Source organism: Zingiber officinale, unplaced genomic scaffold, assembly GCF_018446385.1.
Source record: "Zingiber officinale cultivar Zhangliang unplaced genomic scaffold, Zo_v1.1 ctg30, whole genome shotgun sequence".
Lineage (NCBI taxonomy): Eukaryota > Viridiplantae > Streptophyta > Magnoliopsida > Zingiberales > Zingiberaceae > Zingiber > Zingiber officinale.
The window spans coordinates 292248-316621 of record NW_024589931.1 but is presented as its reverse complement, the minus strand read 5'-3'; positions in this window follow the sequence as shown (position 1 = coordinate 316621).

The window sequence follows — 24374 nt, the reverse complement described above, 5'->3', positions numbered from 1 at the left end:
ACCAGGGCAGATTTGCAGAGCAGCAGACCAGAGTAGTAGGACAGGTCTGCAGAGCGGTAGGACAGAGCAGAAGATCAGCGCTGCAGTGCGGAAGACCAGAGTGGCAGGGCAGAGCAGCAGAACAGATCTGCAGAGTGGCAGATCAGAGCAGCAGGTCTGCAGAAAGGAAGACCAGGTCTGTAGAGAAAAATGACCAGGTCTGTTTGAGCAGGTTTATAGAAAGGAAGACCAGGTCTGTAGAGCAGAATGACCAGGTCTGTTTGAGCAGGTAAACAGTCTTGACAGACCAGGAGACCAGATCTGCAGTATGGAAGACCAGATCTACAGGGCAGGAAGTCTGACCGGGCAGTAAGGTAGGGCGAAAATTCTGACCGGGCGAGCTGACCGAGGCCTGTGAGTAGCAATTTCCTTGAAATAGATTTGCCCACCTCCGGCTATGCTTCGAGGTTTACTCAGGTCGTATGTTACCCAGGATACAACGGTTGACCGTGGATTCCACCAAGCACTGGTGGTCATGGCGAACTGAGTGGTACTCGAATACTATCACGGGTACTCTGCCAGGCAGGAATTGCGCGACAGATGAGGAAAATAAAGTGGAGAGCTTCTGCTTGTTGCGTTATGCGCGTAACCTTTTGGTCGCAGCCTCCTTATATAGGAGCTCAAGACCAAAGGACAACACTAATGATCAATTAATGATCATTACTCATCGCAATTGGCCGTTTTGATTCTGCATTAATTTTTATTTAATGCATCCGTTACATAAGCAGCAAAAGATCTACGTGGTAAAATGTTAGTTGTTCCACTTGGGCAAATTTTTGCCCCGACCGGTTCGACATTCGTGTGCGCAAGTCACGCTCGCACACGAGTCAACTTAGTTCAGTGCAAATCCGGGCCCTGGATTTGCACCCCCCCATGCACCCAAGCGTGAGAGAGAGCCTCTCCCCATGTATTTGTTCACATCCTCAATGTATGTGAATCAATATAAACTAACAAACTTGCCTTGAAACTTCCAATGTGGGACTAAAGTCCCATTCACAATGGAGCTTCTTCTCTTCCACCTCTTCTCCATTCACACTTATTCAACAATCCCCCACATGAATGGAGATAGGGTATATGATAGCATTCAACAGTTGAGTCAAGTATAGGATAAGTAGGTTTTACCCTTTGAACCTTCCCTTGTGAAGATCTGGTTGCTTACTGGCTGATAGTAAACACGATGTCCTTGAACTATACTGCCGTCTGTGTAAGCAGTGACAAATCTCACCCAAGACTCTCCCTGATACAACTCAGCTCTCATGAGTGTGTTCGTTCTTGGCCATGAACACACTGTTGATACAGTCTGACCTGGCTGTTGTTTTGATGTTGACACTGATTTAAATTTGTATCAGATATTAATTAAACTCAGAATGACTAATGATCGAGGTTGATCAGTTGGGAGGGAAAGTCCTGGTGAGTGAAGCCAGGCAAGGGAAAATCCAGATGGGTCAAGGTTGACCAGACATCTGGTGAAAAGTCCAAGCAGGGAGCTTGGCACGGGAAAAGTCCAAGTATGGTGACTTGGCACGGAATGGTCAGAGAGGGCTCGGTAGCTCGTTCTCTGGACCGGACGAAGTCGGAGAGGGCTCGGTAGCTCGTTCTCCGGACTAGGTCAGAGAGGGCTCGATAGCTCGTTCTCTGGACCGGACGAAGTCAGAGAGGGCTCGGTAGCTCGTTCTCAGGACCAATCCTAGTATCACATAGGCGTTGGATGGTCAACAGACCGATCCAGTGAGACTTTGATTGTCTGATCGGTGCACAGACCGATCTGGTGAAACTAGGTTTGCTGATCGGTCTGGTGACCGATCAGGAAACACTCGATGCTGCGAGTGTGTAATCGATCGATGCAGACCGATCGAGAAACACTCGATAGCCTCTTGAGTGTGTCTGATCGATGTAGACCGATCGGGAGATGATGTCGCGAGAAGGAAAAGGCGGGGATCGGTGCGTGGGACCGATCCATATACTACGATCGATGCATGGGACCGATCGAAGCCATATCTGATCGGTCTTAGGACCGATCGGTGATGATCTTAAGTGCGAAACCTCACTCATTAAACCACGATCGGTCTGCGGGCCGTCAAAGCATACTCTGATCGGTCTTCACGGCCGATCGGACATCAATCAAAGGTGTGGATCGGTCGTGGCCGATCCACCTCATATCTGCACACACTATCGAGGTTACGCTTGTTTCGATTCGTTTGAACTAATCAACTTCTGTTGTGAGCTTTATGTGGTGCAGGTTGCAGGTTACATTCCAGTGCTTAATTTCAAATTAAGCCTCATCAAAGGAATAAGACAGAGCTTACTTTCTTCTGTGTATCACTGCGATGAGGGAAGATTGAGCATCAACGGATACTGATGCTAACAGACTGCAATCTCTATTCGTGATCAGCTTGACTCCTGTGGGTTGGTTGGAGCTCAGAAGACACCAGCAAGACCAAGGATGGTATTGGTGTGAGTTCAGAGAACTAGCTGAGGAGGAAGAGTGATTGGCGATGCTTGTGTTTACAGCAGAGATTCGACACAGAGTTTCTGCAGCGAAAGAGCAGAGGCATAAGAAGAGAGACGAGGAAGCAAGGAATAGAGCTATCGGTTGGTTGTGTGAAACAAGCTGTGCTGTGCTTTGTGCTTGAAGAGAGGCTGTATTCTTGTGTTCCTGCTTGTGCTTGTTCTTCGCTGATTGTGGCTGTGAGCTTCCTTTGATCATTTCACTTGAGCCACTACTGTAAGTCTTGTGCTTAATTTCTTACTGCTGTTAAAGACTTTGTGGAGAGGTTACTCCACCGAGAAGGAGAATCCTTTAGCCGGATAGCTTCCGGGGTGTGATCTACCGGAAGATCAAGGGATCGTCCACCTTACGGACACGCCGAGGAGTAGGGGCAAGTTATCCCCGAACCTCGTCAATCTCTGAGTTAGTGTGCTGTGTTCTCTCTTTGTTTTAGTTTTCTAATTTCGCTGTGCTAACAAAGTTCTTGAAGAAATTTGTGTTTAGTACTTTTCAAAGAGGATATTCACCCCCCTCTAGCCATCTAAGATCCCAACAAGTGGTATCAGAGAAAGGGGCTCTTTGATTCGGATTAACACCCAAAAGAGCAAACAAGGATGGCTATGAAGGAAGGCTTTAGCACAAATCGACCACCCTACTTCAAAGGAGCAGATTTTCAATATTGGAAGGGCCGCATGGAGTATTACCTCAAGACCGACATTGCCATGTGGTTTTCAGTCAAGGAAGGTTTCACACCACCAAAGGATGAAGAAGGTAAGGAACTCGATTCGTCAAGGTGGTCTACCGAACAACTCCGCAAAGCACAAGCCGATGCCAAGGCTATGGTCACCTTACAATGTGGAATCGCCAAGGACCAACTCGTCAAGGTAGGTCCGTTCTCGAGTGCAAGAGACCTATGGAACAAACTCATCGAGCTCCAAGAGAGAACTCGAGATTCTCGGATTGCCAAGAGGGACCTATTCTTGAATCAGCTCCAAAATCTAACCATGAAGGACAATGAAACGGTAAGTGAACTTCATGGGAGATTCAAGGAGATCATCAACGGTCTACACTCTGTGGACGAACGAGTGGAGAATCGCGATCTAGTAAGGTACGCTCTTAAATCTTTTCCTAGGAATGCCTTGTGGTCATCTATGGTAGATGCCTACAAGGTATCCAAGGATCTTTCCATTGTTAAACTAGATGAATTTTTCTGTGAGATGGAACTTCATGAGCTTGCTAACAAAGGTCAAAAAGAGAAGGGTATTGCTTTATTTGCAGGACCAAAGAGTAAGGATGGAAGAAGGAAGAAGGAAAAGAAGAAGGAAAAGAAGAAGGAAAAGGAGATTTCCTCATCCACCTCTTCCTCCGAATCCGATGATGAAAGTGGATCATCATCAAGTGAGATGGCGAACTTCGTAAGAAGAATTATGAGAAGAAGCCGAAGATACAAAGGAAAAGGTAAAACTAATGATCAAAATTTTGATAAATCAAATGTTATATGTTATGAGTGTAGCAAGAAAGGACACATTCGGAGCGAGTGTCCGAAGTTAAAGAGGAAGGAGGAACGAGCCAAAAAGAAGGAGGAAAGAGCCAAGAAGAAGAAGGCTCTCAAGGCCACTTGGGATGAGTCCTCATCAAGCTCATCGGAGGAAGAAGAGAAGATGGAAAAGAGCACACGACAATTAGCACTCATGACAAGGGAGGTTTCGGACTCCGGAAGTGAGGGAGATTCGAGCGACGCTTCAACCGCGGCTTCATCATCGTCGGATGATGAAGAGGCATTGGTCGAGGGGGAGCATCTATCAACTTGGTTTGTTGATAGTGGATGCTCCAAGCACATGACCGGGGACAAATCACTGTTTACAACCATTCAAAACAAAAGTAGAGGTAATGTGTCTTTTAGTAATAATGGTAGCCTTAAAGTTGTAGGAGTTGGAGACATTCATATATCCGAATGTCTCCATATCAAAAATGTCCTTCTAGTCAAGGGGATGACTTTTAATCTCCTAAGTGTCAGTCAATTGTGTGATACGGGTTACACAATTGAATTTCATTCAAGTCAATATTTGGTTAAACACATTGACACACTTGACACGGTACTAGTAGGCACAAGGGTTGATAATATTTATCAAGTATCATTTAAAAGTGCTACTAATGCTTTGATTAAGTGTTTCATGTCGAAAGAAGAAGAGTCTTGGCTATGGCATAGAAGGTTGGCACATGTAAACATGAAGAACATCCGGAAGTTGGCCAACCAAGGATTAGTGCGAGATTTACCCAGCATCAAGTACCAAAAGAACAAACTATGTGATGCATGTCAAATGGGTAAGCAAACAAAAGCATCTCATAAAGGTAAAAGCACTGTGAGTACATCTACTGCCTTAGACTTATTACATATGGACTTGTTTGATTGTAACAATGTTATCTCATTGAATGGTAGTAGATATTGTTTAGTAATTATTGATGATTTTACTAGATATACATGGACTTTCTTTTTGAAAACTAAGGATCAAACCATAGATATTTTTATTTCCTTTTGTAGAAGAACTGAAAATGAAAAATCAACAACAATTAAGACCATTAGAAGTGATCATGGTGGTGAATTTCAAAACCATAGGTTTTTAGAATTTTGTCAAGCAAAAGGGTATAGACATGAGTTCTCAACTCCAAGGACCCCACAGCAAAATGGGGTTGTGGAGAGGAAGAACCGAGAGAGGCTGCACGAAGCATGCTCAATGAGTACTCACTACCGAGTTACTTGTGGGCTGAAGCTGTGAATACAGCTTGCTATGTGCAAAACCGAATCCTGATACATAGGTTTTTAGGAAAGACTCCCCATGAACTTTGGTTTGGGAAACCACCTACAATTAAACATCTTATGGTGTTTGGTTGTAAGGTGTTTATTTTGAACACCAAGGACCATCTTGGAAAATTTTCGGCCAAGGCTGATGAAGGGATACTGGTCGGGTACTCGCTCACCAGCAAAGCCTATCGAGTCTACAACAATAGGACTAAATTGATTGAAGAGTCCTCTGATGTAGCTTTTGAAGAAATCCGTAACTTAAATGATCAATCAAGGGCTATAGGAGAAATTCAATTTGAATTTAGAAATCTAAGTTTGAATGATCAAAATGAAGAACGAGTCGAAATTGACTCTGATGTTGATGAGCAAAGGCAACAAAGAACTCAATCTGATTCTTTGCCTGATACTGAGTCTCTGCCTGTGCATAGTGAGACCATTCATGAGGCACCGCCAACACCAAGACAATCTAGGATAGCCACTAGTCATCCCCAAGACCAAATTGTGGGAGACATCCAACAAGGGGTTAGGACTAGGTCATTCTTTAGAAATAAGTCTAATGAAGTCGCATTGATTTCAGAGATTGAACCAAAATTAGTTGATGAGGCATTGCACGATTCTGATTGGATCTTAGCTATGCAAGATGAGTTAGGTCAATTTGAAAGGAGCCAAGTGTGAGACTTAGTTCCTAGACCGAAAAAGACCACCATTATTGGAACTAAATGGGTCTTCAAAAACAAGTTAAACCAAAAGGGAGAAGTTGTAAGAAACAAGGCAAGACTTGTAGCCAAGGGCTATAGTCAAGTCGAAGGTCTCGATTATGATGAGACCTATGCTCTCGTGGCCCGATTAGAGTCCATTCGTTTGATGCTAGCTTTTGCTGCACATAGAGGTTTCAAACTCTATCAAATGGATGTTAAATCTGCCTTCTTAAATGGTTTTATTAAAGAAGAAGTATATGTTGAACAACCACCGGGGTTTGTGAATACCGAAGCTCCAAACCACGTGTACAAGCTCAAGAAAGCACTTTATGGGCTTAAACAAGCACCACGAGCTTGGTACGAAAGGTTGTCAACATATTTACTAGAAAAGGGTTTTGTGAGAGGCCAAATAGACCCAACACTATTTCTGCGTAGAGATGGTGAAAATATTTTTGTAGCCCAGGTTTATGTCGATGACATAATTTGTGGCTCGAATAACAAGGGCTATTTGAATGAATTTATCTCTCACATGGAAAGTGAGTTTGAGATGAGTCTAGTAGGAGAATTGACATTCTTCCTTGGATTAGAAATCAAACAAACTCGAGATGGCATTTATGTCCATCAAACAAAATATACTCAAGAGATGCTCAAAAAATTCAAAATGAGTGACTCTAAAGAAGTATCCACTCCAATGGCAACAAACACTCGCCTTGACAATGATGAGAGTGGGAAACCAGTAGATCTAACGCAATATAGAAGCATGATCGGTAGTCTTCTATATCTCACAGCTAGTCGACCGGACATACTTTTTGCTGTGGGCATGTGTGCTAGATATCAAGTCAGTGCCAAGGAATCGCATTTAATTGCAGTTAAGAGAATCCTTAGATACCTAAAGGGCACAATTAGAGTAGGACTGTGGTACCCTCGTACGGAGTCTTTTGATTTGATAGGCTATACCGATTCCGATTATGCTGGGTGCAAATTGGATCGGAAAAGCACTAGTGGGGGTTGCCAATTTTTAGGTTCATCGTTGATTAGTTGGTCAAGTCGGAAGCAACATTGTGTTGCTCTCTCCACGACCGAGGCTGAATACATTGTCATGGGAGAGAGTGTATCACAATTATTGTGGATGATTCACACTCTAGAAGATTTTGGATTTTCGTATAAGGGAGTGCAAGTGTTGTGTGACAACATAAGCACAATAAACCTAACGAAAAATCCAGTCCATCATTCAAGGACCAAACACATTGAAGTGCGTCATCACTTCATTAGAGATCACGTAGCTAGGGGTGACATTGTGCTCACATATGTGGAGTCAAAGTCAAACCTAGCCGATATTTTCACCAAACCCCTTCCGGAAAATGAATTTAGTCATTTAAGGAGGGAGTTGGGGATGTGTTTGGCTCATTAGGTCCTTAGGACTTCATCATGATCAATAAGGACAATTAAAATGACAAGAGAAATTGGGAATGATTTTGGGCAACTCGGGAACATCTCACACAAACTATAAGGTTGAACAAAATATTTTTGCTTGCTAGAAATGGGGTGAGATGCTAGGATCAACCAAATTGTTCAAAATGTATCATGCATCCCTTGAATAATGAGGTTGACGAGATATAAATTGAGTATGGGGAAGACCATTACATAATTTATGTGTATTTGGTTCCTAGATCTTACTCATATATTCCAACCAAGGAATCTTGGTTGGACATTTGCCTAATAATAAAAAAAAAAAACATCTAACATGGTTGATGTGTTTGATTGATACCTTTGCTTGATACATTTCGTGACCTTGATTGAAAATAGGACAAGTTGGTGAAGAAATATCAGCAATTTAGACATATTTTGATAAACTTGAAACTAATCATAGAAAGGACGAATTTTGAACCAGGTTATAGATAGCCTAAGTTAGTTTTGGTACCTTGGTTCACCATAGATTATAGTTTCAGCAAATAAATAACACAAACTTCTCAGGTCTTGAAAGTTCTCTGGTTTTGAGACTTTCAGATTCAAGAAGAAGTTTAAGTATCTGAAATTTTCGAGCCCTGGATGATTCTAAACCAGGAGAACAAATCCTTAGAAAATATTCATTGGTATCATTGAATATAGTCTGTGGGCTCTCCAAATCCTAGGTTCTGACCTTAGAAGTTGTTGAACAAAGTTTCAGAGTCTTTGATACGAATTACAGAGATTGAAATCACTGGATCTCAGTAACTGATCGGTCCAGGGACCGATCAGGATGTTCTCTGATCGGTCTCTACGACCGATCAGGAGAGTTTCAACCTCTTCACGCTTCAACCTCTCTGTTTGACCTCTGATCGGTCCGGGGACCGATCAGGCGATACTGGATCAGTCTGTCGACCGATCCAGAATGAATCCATAACTCTCTGTTCACTAACTGATCGGTCCAAGGACCGATCAGCTCTCTATGGTTCGCAGGAAGGCCCCCTGATCGGTCCGAGCACCGATCAGAGGGTTTCCTGATCGGTCTGGGGGACCGATCAGACCCCTCTGTGCGTTAAAATCGATCCTGATTGAACAGCCGTCCGATCAGATCACACTGTGCACTATCCCCTCATTAAATCCTCCCGACCTCCTCTCTTCCCGATCTTCTTCCTTCTCAAAACCCTAGCCGACCGACTCATAACCTAGCCGACGCCCCTCTCTTCCTCCCGTCTTCTCGACCCATCGTCTTCTAAAAGCCGAAGGTCACAATGGCACCGAGGTAATCTCTTGATCTCTACTGTTTATTGTCTTTGGCAGGTCATGTTATCATGTTCTTACTGTCACTATGGTTTGTGCTCGGTGGTTTGCCCATGGCCGGTGCTCTTTCCTTGTTCCCATTGTCTTAATTGTTAGAAAGAAACTCACTGGTGGTGAGGGAACCTCTAAGGAACCGACCGAGAAATCCAAATCCAAAGCTCCTGCTCCCTCTCGACCCCAACCAGCTAGTTCCAGTAGATTTTCTAACCAACAGTTTGAACAAGCGTTTAAACAGAGGACATTCAAGTTACTTCCTTGTCGATCTGTTGATAAGAAGTTCATGCAGGAATTTTGTCCCTCTATTTTAGAAACCATTGCCTACTACAAGCTCGATTCTTTGGTTTTTCTAGAAAGGGACATCAACTTTGACCTAGTATCTGAATTCTACAACAATCTTCATCAGCCCGGTGATGGTATCTATAGAACTAGAGTCGCTAAGAGATCTATCGATTTCTCCATTGCAGAATTCTTTGAGTATCTAAATTGCCGAAGGAGTTCAGGAAATCCTTTTTCTATTTATCCTGATTTACCCGTCCCATTGCTTCCCCCACTTGATGTATCATCTGACACCATCCATGAGTATTTCTTTGGACATCCTAGACCGGATGGGCTAGATGAGTTAGATTCTGAGTTCCCTACTTTTGCAGCTTTGAAACTTTCTGCCTCCGATTATATTCTTTTTAAGATTGTCACGAACTGTCTCCTACCAATCACATCCAAACCCCTGGCTGAAATCCGATCATTTCATTGTCTGATGCTCTATGGGTTGCGTCGGCGTCTCGATTTTGATATCATGTCGAGCATCTACACTTCGATCATCTCATATAGTCAGCCTAGCAGCTTCACTGTTTATATGCCTTATGGGCATATAATTACTTATTGGCTTGAGACCCTGGGTGTTGACGTCTCTAGGGGGAGGATGGTAAAGATGGTTAGGCAGGATTGCCGACTTGGGAAACGGGCATTTTCCAAGTCTGGTATCATAGGCCAGAATGGGGCAGTTCGGTGGAAGGATGGGAGAGCACTTGGTGAGCTACCACGGGCGCTTCCACGACAGGCTGCTGTTGCTGAGTACGGAGAGGCAGATCCGGATCTGCGCTGGCAGATTGCAGAGCTGGAGAGCCGCTTTGATCAGCACGATGATATGATATCTGCTGAGCTGGATGGTCTGCGTATTCGGATAGACCAGCGCTTCGATGATCTGCGCAGTCGGCAGGTGGTGACACAGCAGTTGCTACTCGGATGGATGGCGCGCTACCCGCCTCCGCAATCTTACCCAGGCTATCCATCCTCCAGCGTGCCGCCTCAGGATTTCGCCCCTCCTGCCGATGATGGTGATGTTCCTCAGTGTGAGGATATTGATTGATACAGTTTCTTTGTTGACTGTCTGTATGTTGGATGCTATTTGTTAGTTTGTCTGACCTGGATGTTTGCACTTCTGATGCTACTCATGTATTTATGCTACTCAGCTTTATATTTGCTTGCTCTTTATTATGCTTCATTTTCTATCGGCTATTAATATGCTGTTCACTTGCGTGTCTTGTTTGTCCTTTATTTCTTTATTACTGTCTTATAATACACTTAGACGGAATTCTAAGTACTTTAAGAAACAGACAGTAAGGGTTAAGGGGGAGTTCTTTAAGTTATCTTACCTTATTCGCACCTTTTCGGTGTTTGACAAAGGGGGAGAAGATAACTAAGTTTAGATGAATGCAAATTTGATTTTAGAAGACCCTCACATAGTGTTGTATCCGTCTTAGGGGGAGGATCTTGATTCCCCTAAAATTATGAAAATTTGAACAATTCTGATCTAAACTTAAATCGTGTTGTCAAACAACAAAAGGGGGAGATTGTTGATGATGACTTGTTGTTTTGATGTTGACACGATTTAAGTTTGTATCGGATATTAATTAAACTCAGACTACTGATCGAGGTTGATCGGTTGGGAGGAAAGTCCCGGTGAGTGAAGCCGGCAGGGAAAATCGGATGGGTCGAGGTTGACGGACATCAGTGAAAAGTCAGCGAGGAGCTTGGCAGGAAAAGTCCAAGTATGGTGACTTGGCACGGAATGGTCGAGAGAGGGCTCGGTGGCTCGTTCTCGGGACTGGGAAATCGGAGAGGGCTCGGTAGCTCATTCTCGGACTAGGTCGAGAGGGCTCGGTAGCTCGTTCTGCGGACCGGATGAAGTCGGAGAGGGCTCGGTGGCTCGTTCTCGGGAATAGGTGAGAGAGGGCTCGGTGGCTCGTTCTGCGGACGGCGAGGTTATAGAGGGCTCGGTGGCTCGTTCTCGGGACCAATCCTAGTATCACATAGGCGTTGGATCGGTCAACGGACCGATCCAGACTTTGATTGTCCGATCGGTGCACAGACCGATCTGGTGAAACTAGGTTTCTTGATCGGTGCGGTGACCGATCGGGAAACACTCGATAACACTGCGAGTGTATCGATCGATCGTAGACCGATTAGGAAACACTCGTAGCCCTCTGAGTGTAATCTGATCGATGCGTAGATCGATCGGGAGATGATGTCGCGAGAAGGAAAAAGCGGGGATCGGTGCGTGGACCGATCCATATACTCGATCGATGCAGGACCGATCGGGCCATATCTGATGGGTCTTGGGACCGATCGGTGGCGATCTTAGAGTGCGAGGAACCGCACTCATTAAGCCTGATCGGTCTGCAGACCGATTCCCCTGATCGGTCTTCACGACCGATCAGACATCAATTCAAAGGTGTGGATCGGTCCGCTGACCGATCCACCTCACTGTCTGCACACACTATCAGGTTCTGCTTGTTTCTGATTCGTTTGAACTAATCAACTTCTGTTGTGAGCTTTATGTGGTGCAGGTTGCAGGTTCCATTCCAGTGCTTAATTTCAAATTAAGCCTCATCAAAGGAATAAGACAGAGCTTACTTTTTTCCTGTGTATCACTGCGATGAGGGAAGATTGAGCATCAACGGATACTGATGCTAACAGACTGCAATCTCTATTCGTGATCAGCTTGACTCCTGTGGGTTGGTTGGAGCTCAGAAGACACCAGCAAGACCAAGGATGGTATTGGTGTGAGTTCAGAGAACTAGCTGAGGAGGAAGAGTGATTGGCGATGCTTGTGTTTACAGCAGAGATTCGACACAGAGTTTCTGCAGCGAAAGAGCAGAGGCATAAGAAGAGAGACGAGGAAGCAAGGAATAGAGCTATCGGTTGGTTGTGTGAAACAAGTTGTGCTGTGCTTTGTGCTTGAAGAGAGGCTGTATTCTTGTGTTCCTGCTTGTGCTTGTTCTTCGCTGATTGTGGCTGTGAGCTTTCTTTGATCATTTCACTTGAGCCACTACTGTAAGTCTTGTGCTTAATTTCTTACTGCTGTTAAAGACTTTGTGGAGAGGTTACTCCACCGAGAAGGAGAATCCTTTAGCCGGATAGCTTCCGGGGTGTGATCTACCGGAAGATCAAGGGATCATCCACCTTACGGACACGCCGAGGAGTAGGGGCAAGTTATCCCCGAACCTCGTAAATCTCTGAGTTAGTGTGCTGTGTTCTCTCTTTGTTTTAGTTTTCTAATTCCGCTGTGCTAACAAAGTTCTTGAAGAAATTTGTGTTTAGTACTTTTCAAAGAGGCTATTCACCCCCCTCTAGCCATCTAAGATCCCAACACACACTTGGTTCTGTGAGAAGCTCTAAGAATTGTGCCTCCAATTCTCTTCGAAGCGGCCCCACTTCTTTCTCACATAGGTGATCCCTCAAGAGTTACCATCTACTCTTTTTTATCATTAAAAGTCCATCGGCTTATCCTGCTCTAGTCACTGTTTCATTGGGCTATCCCCCACAATGTGTCTAGTTAGTGCAGATTAGTTGCCCCTTTGAACCTACTTCTTGGGATCTCCAGTCAGCATAGGTTGGGTGTCCTCTACACTGATCGCTGACAATGGCATCAAACACATTCCTTTTGATGAGCTTGCAACTAACTCTCGATTTAACCCCTTGGTTAGCGGATCCGCTAGGTTATCCTTTGACTTCACATAGTCAACAGTTATAACTCCAGTTGAGAGTAGTTGTCTAATGGTATTATGTCTATGACGTATATGTCTAGACTTACCATTATACAGATGGCTCTATGCTCGACCGATTGCTGATTTACTATCGCAATGTATGCAAATCGCCGGCACAGGTTTCAGCCATCGTGGAATATCTTCTAAGAATTGTCGTAGTCATTCAGCCTCTTCACCACATTTGTCAAGAACTACAAACTCAAATTCCATCGTGGATCTGGTTATTACGGTTTGCTTAGAAGATTTTCAGGAAATGGCTGCACCAGCTAGAGTGAAGATATATCCACTCGTAGACTTAGAGTCTTTTATATCAGATATCCAACTTGCATCGTTGTATCCTTCGATCATAGCAGGATATCTCATATAGTGCAGTCCATATTCACGAGTATACCTTAAGTACCTCAATACTCTTGTTATCCCTTTCTAGTGCTCAACACCGGGAGTACTCTACTCAGTATGCTTACTGCGTAGGCCAAGTCTGGTCATGTACAACTCATCAAGTACATCAGACTTCCAATTATTTGAGAGTACTCTATCTGAGAGATACTTTCACCTCGATTTTTTGATAGATGTTGACTCGTATCTATCGGCGTTCGTGCCAACGCAGTATCACCCTTGGTGAATTTCTCAAGAATCTTGTCCACGTAATGGGACTGACTAAGAACAAGTCCTTTTGTTGTTCTAAGAATTTTGATTCCTAGAATCACATCAGCTAGCCCATGTCTTTCATGTCAAATCTTGAGTTTAATATGTCTTTAGTGGATTTGATTATTTTATCATTACTCCCAATGATAAGTATGTCATCTACATAGAGGCACAAGATGACATAGTCACTCTCTATGACTCTCATGTAGACACATTTATCACATTCATTGATCTTGAATCCACATTCCTTCATAGCATTATCAAATTTCTCATGCCACTGCTTTGGTGATTGTTTCAAGCCATATAATGACTTCACCAATCTACAGACCTTGTTTTCCTGTCCTGGCACAAAAAACCCCTCAGGTTGGTTCATGTAGATTTCCTCTTCTAAATCCCCATTTAGAAAGGTTGATTTTACATCTATTTGATGTATTTCGAGATTCCATAGAGCGGCAATAGCCAACAATGCTCTAATGGAAGTTATTCTCGACACTGGAGAGTATGTATCGAAATAATCAAGGTCTTCTCGTTGTCGGTATCCTTTGATTACCAATCTGGCCTTGTATTTATCGATTGTGCCATCTGACTTCATTTTCCTCTTAAAAATCCACTTGCAACCTAGTGGTTTACTTCCTGGAGGAAGATCCACGAGTTCCCAAGTGTGATTTTGCAAGATAGATTCTATCTCAGATGCAATTGCCTCTCTCCAGTGAGGCCCATCAGACGAGCTTACTGCTTCTGAGTAACTCCGGGGCTCACTTTCCAGCATGAAAGTGATAAAATCTGATCTGTAGGATTTTTCTACCCGAGCTCTTTTACTCCATCTAAGCTCAACCTCAACTAGTTCATCATCATCATCATCATCTTCTTCTTCGCCTTGTGTTTCATTTACCCGTTTTGAGGAGCTAGCATCCTCTCGGGTCTTATATGGAAACACATGCTCGAAGAACGAGGCATTTCTCGATTCGATTATCGAGTTCTTGTGTATCTCCGGTATGTGTGACTCATACACACAAAATCGATAAGCACTGTTGTTATGTGCATATCCAATAAATATGCAATCAACAATCTTTGGTCCTATCTTAATCCTTTTCGGATCAGGCACCAACACTTTGGCAAGACACCCCCACATTCATAAATATTTGTAGGATGGTTGTCCTCCATTCCATAACTCATAAGGGTTTTTATCTATTTTCTTTCGGGACACCTTATTTAAAAGGTAATTAGCTGTTAACACAGCTTCCCCCCACATGGACTATGGCAATCAAGAGCTCAATAGAAGAGCATTCATCATCTCCTTAAGAGTTTGATTCTTTCGCTCAGCAACTCCATTTTGCTGAGGAGTATAAGGAGCTGTTGTTTCATGTCTGATCCCATGTTCAGCACACAACTCAGCGAACAGTGACACATATTCACCGCCTCAGTCACTTCGAACTACCTTAATCTTTCTATTAAGCTAGTTTTCAACCTCATTCTTATAGAGAGCGAATTTCTCTATAGCTTCATCCTTACTTTTGAGAAGATACACATAACAGTATCTTGTGTTATCATCTACAAAAGTGATGAAGTATTTATTCCCACCACGTGTTGGTGTACCTTTAAGGTCGCACAAGTCAGTGTGGATTAGGTCAAGTGGTTCGTTACTTCTTTTAATATGTTGAAAGGATGACCTTGTCATTTTCGCTTCAACACAAATCTCACACTTGTGTTTTAGGTCAAGGTGGAATGTAGGTATGCATTGCATATTTATTAATCTACGCAATACATTGTAGTTAACATGTTCTAATCTACCATGCCACAAACACGAAGACTCAAGCATATAAGTGGAAGAGCTTTCAGTTTTATTTATCTTAGGCCTAATTGCCATTATATTGAGCTTAAACCACCCATCAGATACATATCCCCTTCCTACAAACACTCCATTCTTGGACAGTACAACTCTGTCCGACTCAAAGACAATGAGAAAGCCATGCTTGCTTAACAGTGATCCGGATACTAGATTCTTTCGAATCTCCGGAACATACAGCACATTGTTCAGAGTGAGATCATTGCCCGAGGTCATCTTCAGCACTAACTTTCCTTGGCCCATGATGTCCGAGGTTGCTGAGTTCCCCATGAACAGCTTGTCTCCAATGACTTCTTCAAAGTTGTGGAGCAGCTCCTTATTGCAGCAGACATGTCTGGTGGCTCCAGTATCGATCCACCATTGCCACGGATTTGAACCGACCAAATTCAGTTCTGAGACCACAACGTAGAGGTCGTCCATTTCTGGTCCCTCGTTCAGGTTGGCCTCTTGCTTCTTCTTCGATTTTCTGCACTCTGAAGATTTGTGACCCACTTTGTCACAGTTGAAGCACTTCCCAGAGAACTTCTTCTTGCTGATGCCTCTTCTGGGTCCCATCTTGGAAGATTTGGGGTTCTTCCGTTTCGAACTTTGACCGTGCTCGACCACGTTGGCTTTCACAGTAGCCGGAGAGAACAACTTTCTCTCTGAACTCTTGTTGTCTTCTTCTATGGGAAGTCGAACAATGAGTTCCTCCACATTTATCTCCTTCCGCTTGTGCTTCAGGTAGTTCTTGAAGACCTTCTAGGCGGGAGGCAGCTTCTCAATGATAGCAGCCACCTGGAAGGTTTCACTCAGAACCATCCCTTCTGAGTGGATCTCGTGCAAGATCACCTGAAACTCCTGGACTTGGCTGATCACTGTCTTGGAGTCAACCATCTTATAGTCCAGGAATCGACCCACGATGAACTTCTTTGCCCCTGCATCCTACGTCTTGTATTTCTTGTCCAGGGATTCCCACAGCTCCTTAGCCGTTCTCTTCATGCTATACACTGCGTACAGCGAGTCGACAAGGCAGTTGAAGATGTAGTTTCGGCAAAGGAACTCAGAATGAGTCCATGCCTCCACTGTACTGATGGTCTGCGCATCAGCATCCTCAGCTCGCTTGGGAGGGTCCTCGGTCAAGAACCGAGCCAGGTTGAGCTTGGTCAGGTAGAAGAGCATCTTCTGATGTCACCTCTTGAAGTTCAGTCCACTGAACTTCTCTGACTTTTCCCTGTGGTTGAATGACACAGTTCCAATCGGGGCGGAGGGAGCCTGCACGTGTTAAGTCTGTTGCACCTCAACAGTTTGTTCTGTGCCCTTCTCAACAGAGTCAAAATCTGTTTCAAGATTGTTGGATACAAACAATCTGTTGCCGGAGATTTTATAGAACTTAGTTGAATTTAAAATTTACACGGAATTTAAATTCAGCTTACAGTCGAAATGACCTGAGCAGATAATCTTAGGCTGCTGGCAGGGGATGGTTTCCGTAACGCAGCAGAGCTGAACGACAGGGCAGGTCTGCAGAGCGGCAAACCAGAGCGAAAGACTAAGTCTGCAAAGCGGAAGAGCAGGTCTGCAGAGCGGCAGACCAGAGCAGAAAACCAAGTCTGCAGAGCAGAAGACCAGGTTTGTAGAGCGGCAGACTAGAGCAGTCGAGCAGGTCTGCAGAGCGGAAAACCAAATCTGAGCAGAAGATCAGGTCTGCAGAGCGGAAGACCAGGTCAACAGTGCAGAAGACCAAGGCAAATCTACAGAGCAACATACCAGAGCGGCAGGACAGAGCAGTAGACCAACACTGTAGTGCGGAAGACCAGAGTGGCAGGGCAGTGCAGCAGAATAGATCTGCAGAGCGGCAGATCAAAGCAGCAGATCTGCAGAAAGGAAGACCAGGTCTGTAAAACAGAATGACCAGGTCTGTTTGAGCAGGTCTACAGAAAGGAAGACTAGGTCTGTAGAAAGGAAGACCAGGTCTGCAGAAAGGAGGAGTAGGTCTGCAGAGCAGAATGACCAGGTCTGTTTGAACAGGTCAGCAGTCTTGACAGACCAAGAGACCAGATCTGCAGTATGGAAGACCATATCTACATAGCAGAAAGTCCGGCCGGGCAGTAAGGTAGGGTGAAAATCCCGACCGGGCGAGCTGATCGAGGCCTGCGAGTAGCAGTTTCCTTGAAACAGATTTGCCCACCTACGGTTGTGCTTCGAGGTTTACTCGGGTCGTTTGTTTCCCAGGATACAACGGTCCACCGTGGATTCCACCAAGCACTGGTAGTCACGGCGAACTGAGTGATACCCGAATGTTATCACGGGCACTCTGCCGGACAGGAATTGCACGACGGAGGAGGGAAATAAAGTGGAGAGCTTCTGCTTGCTGCGTTATGCGCGTAACCTTTTGCCTGTGGTCGCAGCCTCCTTATATAGGAGCTCAAGACCAAAGGACAACACTAATGATCAATTAATAATCATTACTCACCGCAATTGACCGTTTTGATTCTGCATTAATTTTTCTTTAATGCATCCGTTACACAAGTAACAAAAAGATCTACGTGGCAAAATGTTAGTTGTTCCACTTGGGCAAATTTTTGCCCCGACCGGTCCGACATTCGTGTGCGCAAGTCGCGCTCGCACACGAGTCAACTTGGTTCAGTGCAAATCCGGACCCTGGATTTGCACATCCCCCACCTGCGCACCCACGCGTGAGAGAGAGAGTCTCTCCCCATGCATTTGTTCACATCCTCAATTTATGTGAATTAATATAAACTAACAAACTTGCCTTGAAACTTCCAATGTGGGACTAAAGTCCCATTCACAATGAAGATTCTTCTCTTCCACCTCTTTTCCATTCACACTTATTCAACACTCTCGAGGTTGGCCGGAAGAAGGGTCTCAGATCTGTCGCGTTCTGGCCGGCGTCTGCCCTGATGCTGGCCGCGATCATGAGCATAACAGAGTTGATTTCAAGAGGCGTCCTTGATGCACATGGTGATCGATCAAGAACATACAAAAACACATCCTGACAGTTTTTGATCTTGCAAAATTACTAACAGCAATCTTCATAGGTACGCCCATCCCAGAACATGAGACGTTCCAGCTCGGTCCCGGAATGCCATTCATCGACGCTGCCCACTTGATATGGAACCTAATCGGAGACGAAAGAAGCAGAGAAACAGTCTTCAACTACTTCCTCAGCAACATCAGAGTCCTTGACGTCGTGGATTTCATCATCTGCAACTCCTTCAAAGAGCTCGAAGAGCCGACCTTCGGATGGGTTTAGTGGCTAGCACATGAGGTGTTGTCATTATGAGGTCTGGGGTTCCAATCTCGGCAAAGCCGAGATAAATACCTCCCTCATGTGTTAGTCACTATTTCAAAGGCTAATAGCCGCCCGTGATTTACCTCCTTCGTGTTGGTTCTGGGACGGGTTGGCGGGGGCGTTGGGGCGAGCGTATTCACCTTTTGCCATCGAAGAGCCGACCTTCTTCTACGCCCCAAAGATTCTCCCCATCGGGCCACTGCCCACCGGCCTCCGGCTGAGCCAGGCCGTGGGTTACTTCTGGCCGGAGGATGCAACCTGCCTGTCGTGGCTCCACGAGCACCCGCCAGGTTCTGTCGTCTACGTGGCTTTCGGTAGCCTCGCCGTCTTGGGCCGCAGTCAGCTCCAGGAACTCACCCTCGGGCTGGAGGCGACTGGCCGGCCGTTCCTGTGTGTGGTCCGGCCCAATCTCGCCGTTGACTCGGCCGACGCTTGTCCGGATGACTTCAAGGACCACGTGGGAAATAGAGGGATGATGGTGGCTTGGGCGCCACCGCAGAAGGTGCTGGCCCACCCTTCCGTCGGTTGCTTTGTGTCTCACTGTGGCTGGAACTCCACCATGGAGGGCGTCAGGAACGGGAAGCTCTTCCTTTGCTGGCCATACTTCGCAGACCAGTTTCTGAACCAGAGCTACATTTGCGACCATTGGAAGGTGGGTCTGAGCTTGACGCCTGACGAGAGTGGGATATTCAAGCGTGAGCAGCTCAAATCCAAGGTGGAAGCGCTGCTGGGGTATGCAGAGATGAGTGCAAAGCGTCGTCGTTGAAGGAGAAAGCTCAAAGGAATACTGACCAAGGAGGGGCTTCATTCCACAATCTCAAGAGGTTCATCGACACTATCAAGGCGGCGAATCCTTAATCTAAATTTGACCAAGTTGTTCGAAAATAATGCTCTTTCTCACATTCTGTGTGGTTTGTTTTTCCCCATCGATGTTATATAAATACCCTCCATTGTAAAATGCAAAACAAGAACAAATAAGCAAACAAAAAAGGCAAGCAAAGGAGAAAGAGGGACAATATGGAGAAATCGAAGCAGGCATCTGTTTCGTTTTTCTCCTTGTCCATCTTTTTCCTGTTGCTCATTGTCACATCGGCCACTCCTGCTGAAGACATCAGCTACAGGGCTCTTCGCAGAGGCGATCAAACACCTTGCTCTCGTCGAAGCACCTCCTACTTCAACTGCCACGAAAGCAGACCGGCCAACCCTTACAAACGTGCTTGCTCTCAGATTCAAGATTGTCGAGGCGGCTGATATAAAGTGATGAGCTTATTTGTTCTTCCAACCAAAATATAAAGTGATGTATGTTTAGAAGAGAAATAATATAAATTTTTTTGATAATTTTATTATTAAAATTAATAGATTTATAATAGAAAGATTAAATAGGACCTATAATCATACTAGAAAGATTTATAATAGAAATAAATAATATAAATTTTTTTGATAATTTTATTATTAAAATTAGTAGGCTTATTTATATAAATTGTCCAACACAAAAGATTAAATAAGGAATATAATCATAATAATTATAAACATAGTAATATAATAGATTTGAAAATATTATTATTTTTATTTAATTCATACCGATTTAATTTTGATTGTGTGCCAAATATAATAAATATCAATTGATTAAAATTAATTAAAGATTATTTTCATTATTATTATTAATGCATCTTCTATTATTATAATGCATGTTAATTGGGTTGAGTTCGATGATTTATCCTATTTTACTATGGCTGGTTTACATAAAATTCTGAGTTCAGGTAGTTCAGACGTATAACTTACCGCTGTAGGTAAAGCTCTAGCAAGAAAAGCAACTTAAAATTTCATGGATCGACGATAAATACTTACACCAAATGCCTTGGTAAAATTACACCAACAGTTTTGGTCTTAATTTTGAAGCAGCAAATATACAAGACTCTTCGGACCAGTACTCAACTAGTTCCTCATGACGTGACTTTTTTACTTGTTCTCTGGCGTTATAAGACAGCCCTTGAGCAATTTTCTGTGCCTTCTCACCGACTGAAATTCTGTGCACAAATAGAGAGACTTGAACTAGAATAAGAGGACAGCTATCAGTTGACACAGCTTCTAATATGAGAAAAAGTTTTGTATCGATCCTCTTTTCTGTTCTACAAAAAAAACTGCAGATCTTTGTCATGCTAAACAGTGATTGAACAGAAAGACCTGGAAAGAGAGCATGCAACCATTTCATGGCATGTGGTTAACAGCCTTCAAATGCCAACCAACATGCCATTTTGCTATAAACTCATTAGAATAGATTCATGCGATTCTAGAAATGTAAACAATGCAATTGAGCTACAATTGCTGTTGGATTTTGCAAATGATCATTTTGAGCAATACAACTCAGTTAAACAGATATCTGATCTAATTACAGTAATTTGAATTAACATATAGCAAATTAGATTCATCCAAACAAACTTTAGCATGATTTCACTTGTTGTGACGGGATAAAATGGGAGGAAATCCATGGGTTATCCTTCTGCTTCCTTACTCAAGCGATTAGACAACGAAAACACACCACTGAAAAACAGCAAGTTTTAGGGATTTTGTTAATTTATTCAGCTAAAATCACCATGGAGGGATCAAACAGAAAAGATCAAGAGAACTAACCTCAAACAAAATTTTACTCATTTTTAAGCATCAGTCAATATCTGATGCCTCCTCAGAGTCAGATAGTGGCAGCAGAGTGCACGCACCTAACATGTGCCCATTGAGACGTACAAAACACTCGATGCTGTCATCGTAAGCGCACAGCCTGATGCAAGCACTCCTGGGTATCATCTTGGCCTGCAACATATCCCACAATTTTGCCTTGCAATATGGACACACCTGTGTCGGATGGAATTGGGCTAACACATACAAAACATCGGTCCTACATTTGATATTTTTAAGTATAAAAAATCTAAATATGAATATAATTCTTCTTAATTTTAGTATATTAAATTAGAATCTAGTATATTTTCTATCAAATTTAGCACGATTTTTTTTCCATCTCAATTAGATGAAAAATATATTAAATTTTCTTTAAATAGTACTCAATTGGATGGAAAATATATTAAATTTTCTTTAAATGATGCTGAATTTAGGAGAAATTATATTAAGTAGAAAAAAGCCATGCTCAATTTAATAGAAAATATACTCGATTCTAGTTTAAAGTACTGAATTTAATAGGAATTATATTTGTTTTAAACTATTTATACCTAAATGCAGCATCATTTAAAGAAAATCTAATAGATTTTCCATCCAATTTAGTACCATTTAAAAAAATCTAGTATAGTTTCTATCTGGAAAAAGAATCATACTCAATTTAATAGAAAATATACTCGATTCTAGTATAAAGTGCTGACTGATCCAGTGGTAAGGTGAGGCCCGCCCCGTAGAGGCTCATTGCCACGATGGAGGTCAAAGTCAAGGCGGTCAGTGATCTCGAGTCATTGTCCGATCGGATGTCACACTCGCCCGATCGGACTGAGGGGTATCTGATGCAACATCATCACAGCTCGGCAGCGCACCGCGCTTCCGGTGCCTAGAAAACAAAATTGGTGGCAAAGCATACACCGAGCGGATGGCCTGCTCAAACTTACATCAGAGACACAACCGAGCGGACGACATGCAGGCATGGCTGCCCGGTCGACATGACAAGGGAGTTGGGACAGTGGAAGGTTGGTCGAGCGGGCAGCCCGCTCAACCCTAGGGAGCATAGTCAGCCGTCCGGATAGGTGAGGATTGGCCCAGCGACTCTTCCGTTTAGTCAGGTAACAGACAAAAGGAGCAGGTGGTGATATCCTTCTAAGAACCAGTGCCACCGACAAGCGGCGTGGTGGACGGCATGGTCAGATAGAAGATCGTACGACGGAAGCTTCTACTATCTTTTCAGAGATATACTCGGGTCATTGAGGTATGGTGTCAGGGACACTTTACTGACACGTCTTTTCAGAGTAAGTTTGGAGAAGCGTGCACATCTCGAGAAGCGTGCACGCACATCCCTGGGGCCCTATATAAAGGGCCTCAAGCTTCGACGAAGGTAAGTAAGTTCTACTATAGATACTGTTACGTTGCCTCTCTTGCTCCGCTCCTTTACTTCACTTTCTTGTCGCCGATGATTTGACTTGAACATCGGAGAGCCAACGCGAGGGAACACTACAAAAAAACTGCAATTTAGCGACAAATATTTGCGACAAAATATATTCGTCGCAAATTTACGACAACTTTTGCGACAAAAAAACACTTGTCGCAAATTAGCAACAAAATGTGCGACAAAAAATATTTTATTGCCAATTAGCAACAAAATAATATTTGTCGCAAAATTTATTGAAAATTAGCGACGAACAAAATAATTTGTTGCAGAAATTGCGACAAAATTAGGGAATCGTTGCAATTTTTGCAACGAACTTAGGTTTCGTCGCAATATTTGCGACGAACTCAGGATTCGATGCAAAAAATCATTTAGTTCCCAAGCAGCATAAAAAATTCAAAATTTATATATTTAAAAAAACTGAAATCTACGACGAATTTAAATATTCGTCGCAGAATCCGCAACGAATTTGAAATTCGTCGCAGAATCCGCAACGAATTTGAAATTCGTTGCTGAATCTGCGATGAATTACAAACTTTGTTGCTGAATATGCGACGAATTTCAAAATTCGTCGCAGAATTGTATTTTTTTTTATAGGTAAAATTAAACTTTCCGGGGCCGATTGAGGTACCTAGAAAGCTCGGAATGAGATGAAATCAGATCCTATGGGTTCCTAAAAATCCCCTGATCATGTGAGTATCATCAAAAAATAAATTTACCCATTATGCTTATTCCTAATTTGCTAAATCAATTATGAGCATTTTTGGACTTAGTTAAATTTTTTATACGAATGTATAGATTTACAAGTCACATATATGTATTTTGAAATATCCGAAGACGGTTGAGGTATATAGAGATGTCAGAATGAGATGAAACCGGTTCCTATGGGTTTCTATAAATTCCCTGATTTTATAATTGTCCACAACTTCTAATTTTATGCTACCGGTGAATTTTTTACGTCAATGAGGTCCAGAAAACGGTATTCACCTTCATAAGACCAAAAATATCAATTTAATATATCAAATTTATTTTTGATGACATTTCCATGATCAAGGGATTTTTAGGAACCCGTAGGATCTGATTTCATCTCATTCCGAGTTCTCTAGGTACCTCAATCGACCCCGGAAAGATTATTTTACATATAAAAAAAATGAAATTTTGCAACGAATTTTGAAATTCGTCGCAGAATCTGCAACGAATTCCAAAATTTGTCGCAGAATCTGCAACGAATTTCAAATTTCGTAGCTGAATCAGCGACGAATTTCAAACTTTGTCGCAGAATTGCATTTTTTTTATAGGCAAAATTAAACTTTTCAGGCCCGATTGAGGTACCTAGAGAGCTTGGAATGAGATGAAATCAGATCCTATCGGTTCCTAAAAATCCCCTGATCATGGGAGTATCATCAAAAAATAAATTTACCCATTATACTTTAGTTAAATTTTTTATACGAATATGTAGATTTACAAGTCACATGTATTTTGAAATATCCGAAGACGGTTGAGATATATAGAGATGTCAGAATGAGATGAAACCGGTTCCTATGGGTTTCTATAAATTCCCTGATTTTATAATTGTCCACAACCTCTAATTTTATGCTACCGGTGAATTTTTTTTACATCAAAGAGGTCCAGAAAACGATATTCACCTTCATAAGACC